At 41.0% G+C, this 14309-nt stretch overlaps 1 pseudogene; it reads left to right on the forward strand.

Annotated features, from left to right (window-relative positions):
• Nucleotides 1-4917: 4917 nt before the first annotated feature.
• Nucleotides 4918-6908, forward strand: LOC101110166 (biogenesis of lysosome-related organelles complex 1 subunit 5-like; annotated as a pseudogene).
• The last annotated feature ends 7401 nt before the right edge of the window (nt 6909-14309 follow it).

Raw genomic sequence — 14309 nt, forward strand, 5'->3', positions numbered from 1 at the left:
TGAAGCACAAGCTGGAATCAAGATTGCCAGGGGAAATGTCAATAACCTCAGATGACACCACCCTTATGGCAGAAAGTGAAGAACTAAAGAGCCTCTTGATAAAAGTGAAAGAGGAGAGTGAAAAACTTGGCTTAAAGCTCAACATTCAGAAAACTGAGATCATGGCATGTGGTCCCACTACTTCATGGCAAATAGATGGGGAAACAGTGGCTGACTATTTTTCTGGGCTCCCAAATCACTGCAGATGGTGATTGCAGCCATGAAATTAAAAGACGTTTACTCCTTGGAAGGAAAGTTATGACCAACCTAGATAGCATATTAAAAAGCACAGTCATTACTTTGTCAACAAAGGTCCGTCTAGTCAATGTGTTTTTTCGAGTAGTCATGTATGGATGTGAAAGTTGGACTATAAAGAAGGCTGAGCGCCAAAGAATTGATGCTTTTGAACTGTGGTGTTGGAGAAGACTCTTGAGAGTCCCTTGGACTGTGAGGAGATCCAACCAGTCCATCCTAAAGGAGATCAGTCCTGGGTGTTCATTGGAAGGACTGATGTTGAAGCTGAAACTCCAATACTTTGGCCTCCTGATGTTAAGAGCTGACTCATTTGAAAAGACCCTGGTGCTGGGTCTTTGGATGGCATCACTGACTCAATGAACATGGGTTGGGGTAGACTCCAGGAGTTGGTGATGGACAGGGAGGCCTGGCGTGCTGCAGTTCATAGGGTTGCAGACAGTCAAACACGACTGAGCAACTGAACTGATCTGAATATTGCAGAAATAAATTCCACACAGTCATCTTAATATGGTGATGACTTCAGTGTTCTTGTATTTTGTTGAGGGTTTTTACTTCATTTTCTATAATATTGTTTTTCTTTCCTTATATGGTCTTTATGTGACTTTGATATCATAGTAATTCTGGTCTCATAGAATGAATTAGGAAGTCTTCCCTCCTGTTTGACTTTTTGGAAGAGTTTGAGGAGGATTAGTGTTAGTTCTTTATAGAAATATTTGGAATATTTCCAAATGAAATCATCCTTTCTAGGGTTTTTCTTTGTCGAGAGGCTGTTGATTACTGAGTCAACCTCCTTAATAGTTATACCTCTATTCAGATTTTCTATTTCTTTGTTATTCAGTCTTGGCATGTTTCTATGACTTTGTCCGTTTTATCTAGATTATCCAAGTCACTGGCATACAATTTTTCACAGTATTCTCTTTTCAGTTCTGTTCAGTTCAGTCACTCAGTCATGTCCGACTCTTTGCGACCCCATGAATCACAGCACTCCAGGCCTCCCTGTCCATCACCAACTCCTGGAGTTCACTTAAACTCATGTCCATTGAGTCGGTGATGCCATCCAGCCATCTCATCCTCTGTCGTCCCCTTCTCCTCCTGCCCCCAATCCCTCTCAGCATCAGGGTCTTTTCCAGTGAGTCAACTCTTCTCATGAGGTGGCCAAAGTACTGGAGTTTCAGCTTCATCATCAGTCCTTCCAATGAACACCCAGGACTGATCTCCTTTAGGATGGACTGGTTGGACCTCCTTGTAGTCCAAGGGACTCTCAAGGGTCTTCTCCAACACCACAGTTCAAAAGCATCAATTCTTCAGTGTTCAGCTTTCTTTATAATCCAACTCTCACATCCATACATGACCACTAGAAAAACCATAGCCTTGACTAGACGGACCTTTGTTGGCAAAGTGATATCTCTGCTTTTCAATATGCTATCTAGGTTGGTCATAAATTTCCTTCCAAGGAGTAAGGATCTTTTAATTTCATGGCTGAAATCACCATCTGCAGTGATTTTGGAGCTCCCCAAAATAAAGTCTGAGACTGTTTCCACTGTTTCCCCATCTATTTGCCATGAAGTGATGGGACCAGAGGCCATGATCTTCGTTTTCTGAATGTTGAGCTTTAAGCCAACTTTTTCACTTTCCTCTTTCACTTTCATCAAGAGGTTTTTTAGTTCCTCTTCACTTTTACTCCTTTTCCATTTTTGTAGCTTTGGTAGTGCATGCATGTATGTTAAGTCGCTTCAGTCAAGTTTTACTCTTTGTGACCCTATGGACTATATCCCGCCAGGCTTTTCTGTCCATGGAATTCTTCAGGCAAAAATACTGGAGTGAGTTGCCATGCCCTTCTCCAGGGGATCTTCTCTACCCAGGGATCGAGCCCATGTCTCTTATGTCTCATGCATTGGCAGGCAGTTTCTTTACCATTAGTACTACCTTGGATTGGAGAAGGAAATGGCAACCCACTCCAGTGTTCTTGCCTGGAGAATCCCAGGGACGGGGAAGCCTGGTGGGCTGCCGTCTATGGGGTCACACAGAGTCGGACACGACTGACGTCACTTGGCAGCAGCAGCAGCAGCACCACCTTGGAGGCTCAGCTTTGGTAGTACTATACATTTATGGTTTTAGTAGTTTGAGAGAGAACATGACATTTTCTAAAAGTACTTGACAAGATAAGATGTTTTAAAAAGATAAGAAAATGAAAAGGGGGAATAAAAAACACTTGATCCTGAAGATTTGTCTGAGCTCAGGCAAACTTATCATGTGCATCCCCAAAGTCTACATTCAGATACATGTAGCAAATAAGATATCTTTGAACCCAACAAATGAGACTGATCAAAGGCCAAAGCTATTCGTGATCTGTGTGTCACTATCATCTGTTTTTGTCACTGAAATACTATGACTAGGAATAATGTTTCTTTTTTTTTTTTTTCCATTTAATGCTATTTTCTCTAAGTATTTTGGAGCCAAAGCAAATGACTGAGATAATCCATGTATAACCTAGGCTGGTTCACTGGTTATTCCTGAAAGAGCAAAACATGAAGGGGACTTCAGTTAACTTTTTGTAATTCTCCTTTCTCCATAACACTCCCATTTCTGTCTCCTTTTGTACTTCACAGAAAACTTAGAAGGCATTAGTGAAATTCCCAATAAATATCCAGTATTTTTCAAAATCAGAAGTTTCACAACTCGACACTCCAGGAAGTCTGATTTTATTACTTGAGAACTCGACACTCCAGGAAGTCTGATTTTTATTACTTGTTTATTCTTTTTTCCCCTCCTTTTGCATGAAACAAGGCTGTCTTTTGCCAAATTTAAATAAAAGTTACCTCTCATAGACTTTCAGTTTGATACAGAATTCAGAAGCCAGGAAGGCTTGGAAGTATTCATTTTAAGTGCTATAGAATGTATCTATTTTTTTTTTTTAATGGATGTTTCATAGTATTCAAAGCCAGGTATATAAACAACTTGCCACACATTTCCTCAAGTGAAAACTTACAGATCACACTTAGTGAAATTAACAATTAAGCTTTACTTTTTTTTTTTATTGAGGAATTTGCTTTAATTGTCCAATTTATTAGAATTTTTCCCAGGAAAACTTCCTACCAGCTTCTCTCAACAGAGAACACTTAAAAAAAAAAAAAAAGCATCTCAGTTACTCCTTTGTATCCTTCCCTCTATTTCTCTATCTCTTGCTCTTTCGGGTGGTACATGGTCTGAGGAATCATTTACACTAATTATTTTTAGTTTCTCCTCACATAACTTCTGAAGAAGATGTTCTATTTATGAGAAGCAAATTACTTAAAAATATTTCCAAGCTTCTTAGCAGAGGTCAGTACACATATTAGCTGGGGGCAAAAGGAATATTCAAGCCCAGGCATCCCTTCTGAATTCACAGCTGGGATTTATGCAACTCAATGCTGTCAGTCTGGTCTCCTTGGTTACCCGTCACCTTGCTCATAATATCCAGACAGCATGTCAGGACTCATCTCATCTCCACGTATCAATAAATGTTTGTGAAGGATCAGCTGTTCCCATGGTACCTGGGCTTGGGGATTTGTATCAGAATGCATGGTGTTTCCCAGACCCTGGGTTCCCAGCAACTGCTCATATACAATCTTGATTCTCTCCACCTACTGAGTCTTTCTAGGATTTCATGGTGCTGCTCTGACATTTTCACACTCTGGATCCTAACTTTCTATTACAAGCTTCAGAGATTAAGGAATTCCTCCCCGAGACCTGCCTGCATTCTCATTAACGCCATTTGTTATCTACTCTACCTGCGTTAGGGCAATTTTCAAAGGAGCACTCTGTTCAGTTCAGTTCAGTCACTCAATTGTTTCTGACTCTGCAATCCCATGGACTGCAGCATGCCAAGCTTCCCTGTCTATCACCAACTCCCAGAGCTTACTCAAACTCATGTCCATTGAGTCGGTGATACCGTCCAACCATCTCATCCTCTGTTGTCCCCTTCTCCTCCAGCCTTCAATTTTTCCCAGCATCAGGGTCTTTTCCAGTGAGTGAATTCTTTGCATCAGGTGGCCAAAGTATTGGAGTTTCAGCTTCAGCATCAGTCCTTCCAATGAATATTCAGGGCTGATTTCCTTTAGGATGGACTAGTTGGATTTCTTTGCAGTCAAAGGGACTCTCAAGAGTCTTCTCCAACACCACAGTTCAAAAGCATCAATTCTTTGATGCTCAACTTTCTTTATAGTCCAACTCTCACATCCATACATGACTACTGGAAAAACCATAGCTTTGACTAGACAGACATTTGTTGATAAAGCAATGCCTCTGCTTTTTAATATGCTGCCTAGGTTGGTCATAACTTTTCTTCAACAGAGCAAGTGTCTTTCAATTTCATGGTTGCAGTCACCAACTGTAGTGATTTTGGAGTCCAAAAAAAGGAGAACTAGTTATCATTTTTCCTCATTCATATGATAAAACTTTCAGAATTGGGATATTTCCTTTGGAGAAAAGGTGGAATTTTATCTTGGTGGAAAATACATCCTTGCATGTTTTTCATTATATTTTCTTAGCTATGTGTTTAATATCAGGTAAAAAACAAACAAACAAACTGGATGGTCATGGTTCTCATATAACAAGAAACATTGTGTAAAAATTTAAAAAAAAATGACGGTAAGTTAAGTGACAAATAATAAGATATTTGAAGCAGATGCTTTATCAGTAAATGTAAAATGTCTTTCTTGAATCATGAATAAATAAGATAGCATTACTCAAATAACAAATAGTCAACTCCTCAACTTTGAAACATATGTACCTTATGTGATTGCTCTCTGGTTTAAGTCTGAAATGTGAGTTTGAAAAAGAATAAACACAGGAAAAAACTTGGGGAAAATGTAAAGCTCGGTTTTAACAGAATTAGCTTTGAAACTGCTAATAATATTGATACCTCATTGCTACTCTTGGTAGGATCCCTAAATTTAAATAAACAGGAAAAATTTAAAGAAAACAAAAAAATTGAGATGCCAGTTAAATTTGAAATTTAGGTAAATAAAGATTAATTTTTTTAGCATAAATATGTCCCAAATATGGCAAAGAGCCTACTTAGACTACAAAGCACATTTTATCTGAAATTCAAATTTAGCTGGGTGTCTTGTATTTTAAGCATCAGTCTTAACCATTAGAGCTTTCAAATAAGTCATGGGTGGGTGGAGACCCAACTGACTGTAATTTTCATACACTAAATTCTGTGTGAAATCCTGATAAGTTAGGTTTAAAAACTGCTGGATTATCACTGCAAGACAGAATGCACAGAAACACATAAATGTAACAGAGACTTAATGGTGGTCTCTAATTCTGTGTGTCTAATAGATTTATATTACAAATGGAGAAAAAACTATCTGAAGTAAGCAAAGAAATCAAAGGACATCTAACCTTGCCATTGGAGATCCTGGTGCAAGTGAAAACACTCATACATTTTTACAGTCTGATTGATAAGCAGATATAATAATAATAATCAAGATAATCATTATTGTTTGACTGGCTGAATAGCTTGAATTTTTGTTATCAAATACAGATTTATTGTTACTGGATGTTACCTTTTACAATTGATAGTGAAGTCCAAGTTAAAAGTAAAACCCAAAACAGTATATGTGATCTACTAGCTTTTAAGAAGAAAAATTCAATAAAATACACAAGGATAAATCTGAGCTGAATATAAAATAATTCATTCACTATATGTGCATATATTAAGTGCCTGGTATGAGGCAGTGCTGGTGGAAAAACAATAAAGAAGATAGAGCCCCAGCTCTCCAGGTACTTAAATTAATGATGGAGAATCCCAACAGTTTCCAGCAGGACTTTCAGTTTCTTATGATTAGCTGACTAAAGTAGAGCTCTATATGCAAAATGCCAGAGCAATGAAATACTTTGTTTCAGAGTTTACGACATTAAAAAATCTTACATTTTAAAATGTAGCAGCCTCAATATAAAGCTTCATGTGTCACCCTGCTTATTTAACTTATAAGCAGAGTACACCATGAGAAATGCTGGGCTGGAAGAAGCACAAGCTGGAATCAAGACTGCCAGGAGAGGCGGAGGTGGGACGGAGACCCCAGTGGGTTGGGAGGCCACCCCGGTGGGTTGGGAGGCCGCAAGAAGGACTCTCTCTGGGGTTTGCGGCCTCGCCGGCGCACCTCATTATCAGGGATCTTGGAGAAATTCATTCAAGGCTCTTAGATCACAGACCAGTTATCCAAGGTGAAACCCGTTATTTTGTGAAAGAATTTGAAGAAAAACGTGGTCTTCGAGAAATGCGAGTTCTTGAAAATCTGAAGAATATGATCCATGAGACAAATGAACATACTCTTCCGACGTGTAGAGCAACAATGCAAGACAGCTTAAACCAAGTTCTCCAGAGATTGCAAGCAGCTACTGACACCGTCTGTAGACTCCAGCAGAGGGAACAGGAGCGAACAAAGATTCATAGTGACCTTTTAATAGCTCGTGAGAAACAGCACGTGACGCAGTAGGAGGATTTCATGACAGAGCAGTGCAGCAAGCAGGTGGAAGTGGACGAGGAGCACAGGAAGGCCGTGGAGAAGCTGCGAGCGCAGTACGCCGAGATGGAGCCGGGCCTGGCGAGGCTCTCAGCCTTCTGATTCTGAGAACGCGGACTGCAGCAGCGACAAACGAACGAGAAGAAACTGACATCCCCCCCCCCCCCCCGAAACACCTCCCACCAAACCATTTAGACTCTGCTTCAAGCTTAGCAATATATTTGACCGCACTCCTCTGTCGGAAGGCGGAGCCCTCTCCTGGAGTCTTCCCTGTTTCCTAGAGGAGTGCCACGTCTTTCCAGTGACTTGTTTTCTGATGTGATCAGTGAATTTTCATTGTGAATTGGCATTCCTCTGAACTCCATTTAGGGGAATTTTTGGTATGCTCCAACAGGGAAGTTTGCTATTTTTTTTTTTTCCTAGCACCTCCATTTTGTTCCTTTTGGCCCTACTAACCCTGGACCACTTCAGAGTCAGAGTTCCCCTTGGGTTTTCCCCTGCTCCCTGGCTGTCCTTCAGTGTGTATGGGAGCTCACCAATACTCACAAGCCTTGTGAATTTACTCCTCAGACGTACAACAGTGTCAGGCTGTGATAAGACGTTGCTAGAGACTTTTTTCATCCTTCATGTCTCCACTTGGAACATAGATGAGAAACTTGAGGTGTTTTCCTAGCTCACTCCCTGAGAGGTGCCCTTTGGGGAGTCACTCAGTCCCTGCTGTGGACTGAGCCATGTCCCTGAATTCATATGTTCAAGCCCCAGCCCCCAGTGCATCTGTATTTGGAGATGGAGCTTATATGGAGTCACGTGGTCATAAACGGTCACAGCAGAGAAGGCAGCTGTCTGCGAACTAGGAAAAGAGGTCTCAATGGGACGGAATTTCCTGGCACCTTGATCGTGGACTTCTTGCCTCCAGAACCATGTGAAAGTAATTTTCTTGTGTGTCTACTGCCCATCTGTGGAGTTGTGTTACGGTGGCCTGAGCAGACCAACACAGTCCCAGGCTGTGATTCCTGCCCCTGTGCAGGTGTAGTCCTTAAAACTGGGGTCCTTCTAGGCGTCGGGGGGGGGGGGGGACCTGGAACAGTTACCAGCTCCGTAGGCATACTGTCTTAGGGAGTTTCACCTTTTCCCAGTCTGCCTTCAGTTGTTTCATTAATTTGCCATGAACTTGGCCATATATATTAAAATATATATATATATATATATATACACACATATATATATATACAGTTAAAATTTTTTCTAGCATTTCAGGTGTTCAGCAGTTAGAAATAGTGTGTGACACGTCTTTATTTAAAATGGATTACCAACAGGGACCTACGATACAGCGCAGGAAACACCTCCCAGTGGTAAGTGGCAGCCTGGATGGGAGGGGAGTTTGAGGAGGGATACGTGTATCTGTATGGCTGAATCCCTTCGCTGTTCACCGGGAAATATCACAGCATTGTTTGTTAATCGGCTATACCCCAGTACAAAGCAAAAAGTTAGAAATGTCAAAAAATAAAGTTACCAGAAAAAAAGAAATGGCATGTTAGATAGGTAGACGTTGATTTTATTATGTTCAAATTTCCCTCCTAAAACACCATGTCCGTATTCTAGTATAAAGGATGATATCTTTTCTTTCAGTCATTGTGCCTAATATTTTCTATTTGGTAGTTTATTTTTATTATTATTAGGTCTCGTTGTCTGTGAGCTAATGCGACTGTTTCTGTTCTGTTGAATTCTCTTTACTATTTGTGAGCTAATAAAAGCAAATACGAGCATAGCAGGCTTGTTTTGAACCTGAAAAAAAAAAAAAAAAAAGATTGCCAGGAGAAATATCAATAACGTCAGATACGCAGATGACATCACCCTTATGGCAGAAAGTGAAGAGGAACTAAAAGCCTCTTGATGAAAGTGAAAGTAAAAAGGAGAGCAAAAAGGTTGGCTTAAAGCTCAACATTCAGAAAACTGACATCATGGCATCTGGTCCCATCACTTCATGGCAAATAGATGGGGAAACAGTGGAAACAGGGTCAGACTTTATTTTTTTGGGCCCCAAAATCACTGCAGATGGTGATTGCAGCCATGAAATTAAAAGACACTTGCTCCTTCAAAGAAAAGTTATAGCCAACCTAGATAGCATATTGAAAAGCAGAGACATTACTTTGCCAACAAAGGTCCATCTAGTCAAGGCTATGGTTTTTCCTGTGGTCATGTATGGATGTGAGAGTTGGACTGTGAAGAAAGCTAAGTACCAAAGAATTAATGCTTTTGAACTGTGGTGTTGGAGAAGACTCTTGAGAGTCCCTTGGACTGCAAGGAGATCCAACCAGTCCATTCTGAAGGAGATCAGTCCTGGGTGTTCATTGGGAGGAATGATGCTGAAGCTGAAACTCCAGTACTTTGGCCACCTCATGCGAAGAGTTGATTCATTGGAAAAGACTCTGATGCTGGGAGGGATTGGGGGCAGGAGGAGAAGGGGACGACAGAAGATGAGATGGCTGGATGGCATCACTGACTCGATGGACGTGAGTCTGAGTGAACTCCAGGAGTTGGTGATGGATGGGGAGGCCTAGTGTGCTGCGATTCATGGAGTTGCAAAAAGTCCGACACGACTGAATGACTGAACTGAACTGAACTGAACTGAGGCTACATGGCTTGGCAAGAAGGTGCCTTTAGAGCTTTTCGTACTCATTCAGTTCAGTCGCACAGTCGTGTCTGACTCTTTGCGACCCCATGGAATGCAGCATGCCAGGCTTCCCTATCCATCACCAACTCCCAGAGCTTACTCATACTCACAATCCATTCAATCAGTGATGTCATCCAACCATCTCATCCTCTGCTGCCCCCTTCTCTTCCCATCTTCAGTCTTTCTCAGCATCAGGGTCTTTTCCAATGAGTCGGTTCTTTGCATCAGGTGGCCAATGTGTTGGAGTTTCAGCTTCAGCATTAGTCCTTCCAATGAATATTCAGGACTGATTTCCTTTAGGATGGACTGGTTGTATCTCCTTGCAGTCTAGGAGACTCTCAAGAGTCTTCTCCAGCACCACAATTCAAAAGCATCAACTCTTTTATGCTCAGCTTTCTTTATAGTCCAACTCTCACATCCAAACATTGTGCTCATTGAGTTTATTTAATTAAAAACTAGTTATGGCTCTTTGCACTACATGATACATTTCTAATGGTCATTGTCACACAAACTCTTTTCAGGATTTTTTTTTTTTGTTAAGAGTGTCTATTGTAACTGCCCGGACATGAGAGGACTGTGATATATGATGTGAAATTATGCCTATCAGATTGCTAGGGGAACATCAAGCTCCTTAGTATAGAAAATTCATCTCAGTTACAACTATTTAATGAAACCTGTTCTCACAGCTGGCTTCCCTGGTTAGCTCAGTTGGTAAAGAATCTTCCTGCAATGCAGGAGACTTCGGTTCTGTAAACAGCCACGTGCTTTGAGCTTTGAGCTCTTCGCTTCCGAATGACCATAACCCTTCCCACTGGATTATCTTCTTTTCTGTTCCAAAAATGTCTTCATCATGTTTAAGTCTGGTAGTCCAGAACTATTTGGGGGAAGGACATAGTCCAAGCACTATGTCATGGACTCATTTAGAGTTTCCTACAGCGCCTCCAGAAGTATCTGTAAGTATTTTATCACCTGGTTTTTTAACCTGGCAGTCACTTTGAAGATCTCAACATTGAAGTAAGCATATTGACAACAAGTGCGTTCACAGCACTGAGGGTGTGTCCTGAGAAACAGGCAAATCAAAAGTAAAACCTCAATATGCCAAGATGAGTGAGTATATAGGGGTAATTATTCTTTCTGGTTGACTGGAAAATGTCTTTCTGAAAACTAAATCTACTACAATATGAAAGTTGCTGTGCTTAGTATTCTGATTTGTATGAAGAGGACTAACACAGAGCATCTGCTCTCAAGGATCAGAAAAGCCAGGTGGGGAATTAAGGCAAACATATATAAAAATTTAGTTAATAGGAAAATTAATTAGGCTGCAGGGAAGGTTATTTCTTGTCCCCAAAAGAGGTCTTTTAAAGGTTAGTTCCTAATTTTCTAAACTAGCATATTTTGCTTCCCTAGTAAATGCAAGATGGCACATGGAGTTGGGTCATGTTTTATAGTTTGTTTTGTGGATAATGAGATAAATGGAATAATAAGAATATAATAGCAGCCATTTATGACGTGCTTAATACTAGATAGTAAAGAATCTACCTGCAACACGGGAGGCCTGTGTTTGATCCTTGTCAGGGAGATCCCTGGACAAGGAAATAGCAACCCACTCCAGTATTCTTGCCTTGAAAATTCCATGGACAGAGGGGCCTGGCAGGCTATAGTCCATGGGGTCGCAAAGAGTTGGACGCAATTGAGTGACTAACACTAACTAACTAATACTTGCCAGATACCCTTACAAGAACTTTTTGTAATTTAACTACTTAATCTTTCCAACAACCCTATGGGCTAAGAACGATGACTCCCACCCATCATAGGCAAAAATGAAGGTTAAGTAACTTGCCCAAGCTACACAGCGATAAAGTAACTGAGACAGACTGGCTCCAGATCCCATGTGAACAATGACTCCTTCTGCCTTCTTCGCTTCTGCACAGCAAGTCTTATCATGTATTCTAAAAACTTACATTCCAGAAAATATTTCCTCTTCTTTATATTACAGAACTGAAAGGAAAAACATCTGGTTCATGCATGGTTTTTGCAAGAAACTGTGTTTCCAGATAACTGAATTTTACATGAGTGAGGAAAAAGTACCTCATCAAAGTTAGTTTGTAAGAGGTGGAAGTGAAAGCAAACACACATTAAGTTCCCCTGATAGTCCATGATGAACAAAAGAGGTGATCTGGACACCAGAACAAACTATATTTTCATCGAGAAATACTCTGACTTACTAGGTAGGTAAGAGCTATTTCTTTGCGAGGACTCTAGGTGATTTCTGTGGAAGAATAATTCAATTAACAAACAGGGGAAGCAGCAAGCTGTCTCAGGCTTGGTAACATCTGTTAAAACTGCACCTGCTTCAAAGATCTCCTGGTTCCTATTCCTCAGAGAAAATCAGTCATCAGGAAATGAGGCAAGTGTATAATGATCTTACGGAAAAGATGGTTTTTAACTTCTCCTTGGGCTTAATTCCTGACAATATTATATATTCCCCTGTTGTTGCTCATACCTTACAAGATGACAACTTGTAAATAGGAAGATGGGGGAGAAGAAAGGGTCCTGTCCTTGGAAAAAGTTCTTAGGGAACATGGGAATGCTTTAGGGCTACTGGTCAACTGAGTGACATCAGTGCATCGGCCTGTTATTCCTTGCTCTGATTCAGTGGGCCACATGTGGACATAAAGTTTGTGCCTATCTGCCAGAACAATACAAATACTCACCACCTCACATCTCTGGTCGTTCTCTAAATCAATGATTTTCAAACTTAAGAGTGAATTAGGAACACCTGGAAGGCTTGCTAAATACACAAATTTCTGGGCCTCATCTAAGTTTCTGACTCAGTGTGTCTAGTATGGTGCTTGAGAATTTGTATTCCTGCAAGTTACCAGGTGATGATGATACTGCTGGTCTAGAATTACATTTGAGAACAATTGCTCTCATTGTTTGTAACAGACATCCTCCATTATTATTATTCTATTCTAGGGTCTCTCTCCCCTCACAATCATCCAATGGCCAAAATTTCCATAATTTCTTCCTATCAGTTCCAGTGATCAGAACTTACCTCTCACTTTCTTCTCAATCATAGACACACCTCAGCCTCAGCATCCGTCTCCAACTTTGAAGAAAATTAAGTGATAATCAAAAGGTCCAAGAAAGAAGGCTGGGGCCTTTCTGAGCTAGTAGAATGGAGTAAGCATTTCCCTAAATGTCTCACTGCAGTGCAGATGGTACTTTAGATCTGTTTTTCTGGAGTTAGAGTACTGTGAGTTAAATGCAAACAGATTTGTCTGTTAATATTTATGAGACTTTGGGTAAGAAACTAGCCTTTCTATGCTTCCTCTAAGGAGTAATATAGAACAGTGCTGGCACATAGAAAGCCACTTTCTATATTTCTGCCATCAAAAAGAGAGTTGCTGCCATCAGAAACTGCCAATTGCTGGCAGAAAGCCAGTTGCTGTCATCAGAGAATTTCTGGGAGCTGTTGTAGTTGTTATTCAGTCACTCAGTCTTGTTTGACCCTTTGTGACCCCATGGACTGTAGCATGCCAGGTGTCCTTCACCATCTCCTGGAATTTGCCCAAATCCATGACCATTGTGTTGTTGGAAGAGGGTGTTTGCTATGACCAGTGCATTCTCTTGGCAAAACTCTATTAGCCTTTGCCCCCATTCTGTACTCCAAGGTCAAATTTACCTGTTACGCCAGGCATTTCTTGACTTCCTAATTTTGCATTTCAGCCCCCTATTGTGAAAAGGACATCTTTTGGGGGTGTTAATTCTAGAAGGTCTTGTAGGTCTTCATAGAACTGTTCAGCTTCTTCAGCATTACTGGTCAGGGCATAGACTTGGATTACCATGGTATTGAATGGTTTGCCATGGAAACTAACAGGGATCATTCTGTTGTTTTAGAGATTGCGTGTAAGTACTGCATTTTGGACTCTTTTGTTGACCATGATGGCTACTCCATTTCTTCTAAGGGATTCTTGCCCACAGTAGTAGATATAATGGTCTTTTGAGTTAAATTCACCCATTCCAGTCCATTTTAGTTTGTTGATTCCTAACATGTCAACGTTCACTTTTGCCATTTCGTATTTGACCACTTACAGTTTGCCTTGATTCAGGCACCTAATATTCCAGGTTCCTATGCAATATTGCTCTTTACAGCATCAGACGTTGTTTCCATCACCAGTCACATCCACAGCTGGGTGTTGTTTTTGCTTTGGCTCCATCTCTTCATTCTTTCTGGAGTTATTTCTCCACTGATTTCCAGTAACATATTGGGCACCTACTGACCTGGGTTGTTCATCTTTCAGTGTTCTATCATTTTGCCTTTTCCTACTGCTGATGGGGTTCTCAAGGCAAGAATACTGAAGTGATTTGCCATTCCTTTCTCCACTAGACCACATTTTGTCAGAACTCTCCACCATGACCCATCTGTCTTGGGTGGCCCTATACGGCATGGCTCATAGTTTCATTGAGTTAGACAAGGCTGTGGTCCATGGGATCAGATTGGCTTTCTGTGACTGTAGTTTTCAGTCTGTCTGCACTCTGATGGAGAAGTATAAGAGGCTTATGGAAGCTTCCTGATGGGATAGACTGGCTGAAGGGGAAACTGGGTCTCCTTCTGATGGGTGGGGCCATGCTCAGTAAATATTTAATCCAGTTTTCTGTTGATGGGTGGAGCTGTGTTCCCTCCCTTCTATTTACCTGGGGCCAAACTATGGTGGAGGTAATGAAAATAATGGTGACCTCCCTTAAAAGATCCCACGTATGTACTGCTACACTCAGTGCCCCCAACCCTGCAGCAGGCCACCACCAACTCTCACCTCAACCGGAGA

Source organism: Ovis aries, chromosome 13 (assembly GCF_016772045.2).
Source record: "Ovis aries strain OAR_USU_Benz2616 breed Rambouillet chromosome 13, ARS-UI_Ramb_v3.0, whole genome shotgun sequence".
NCBI classification, from domain to species: Eukaryota; Metazoa; Chordata; class Mammalia; order Artiodactyla; family Bovidae; genus Ovis; species Ovis aries.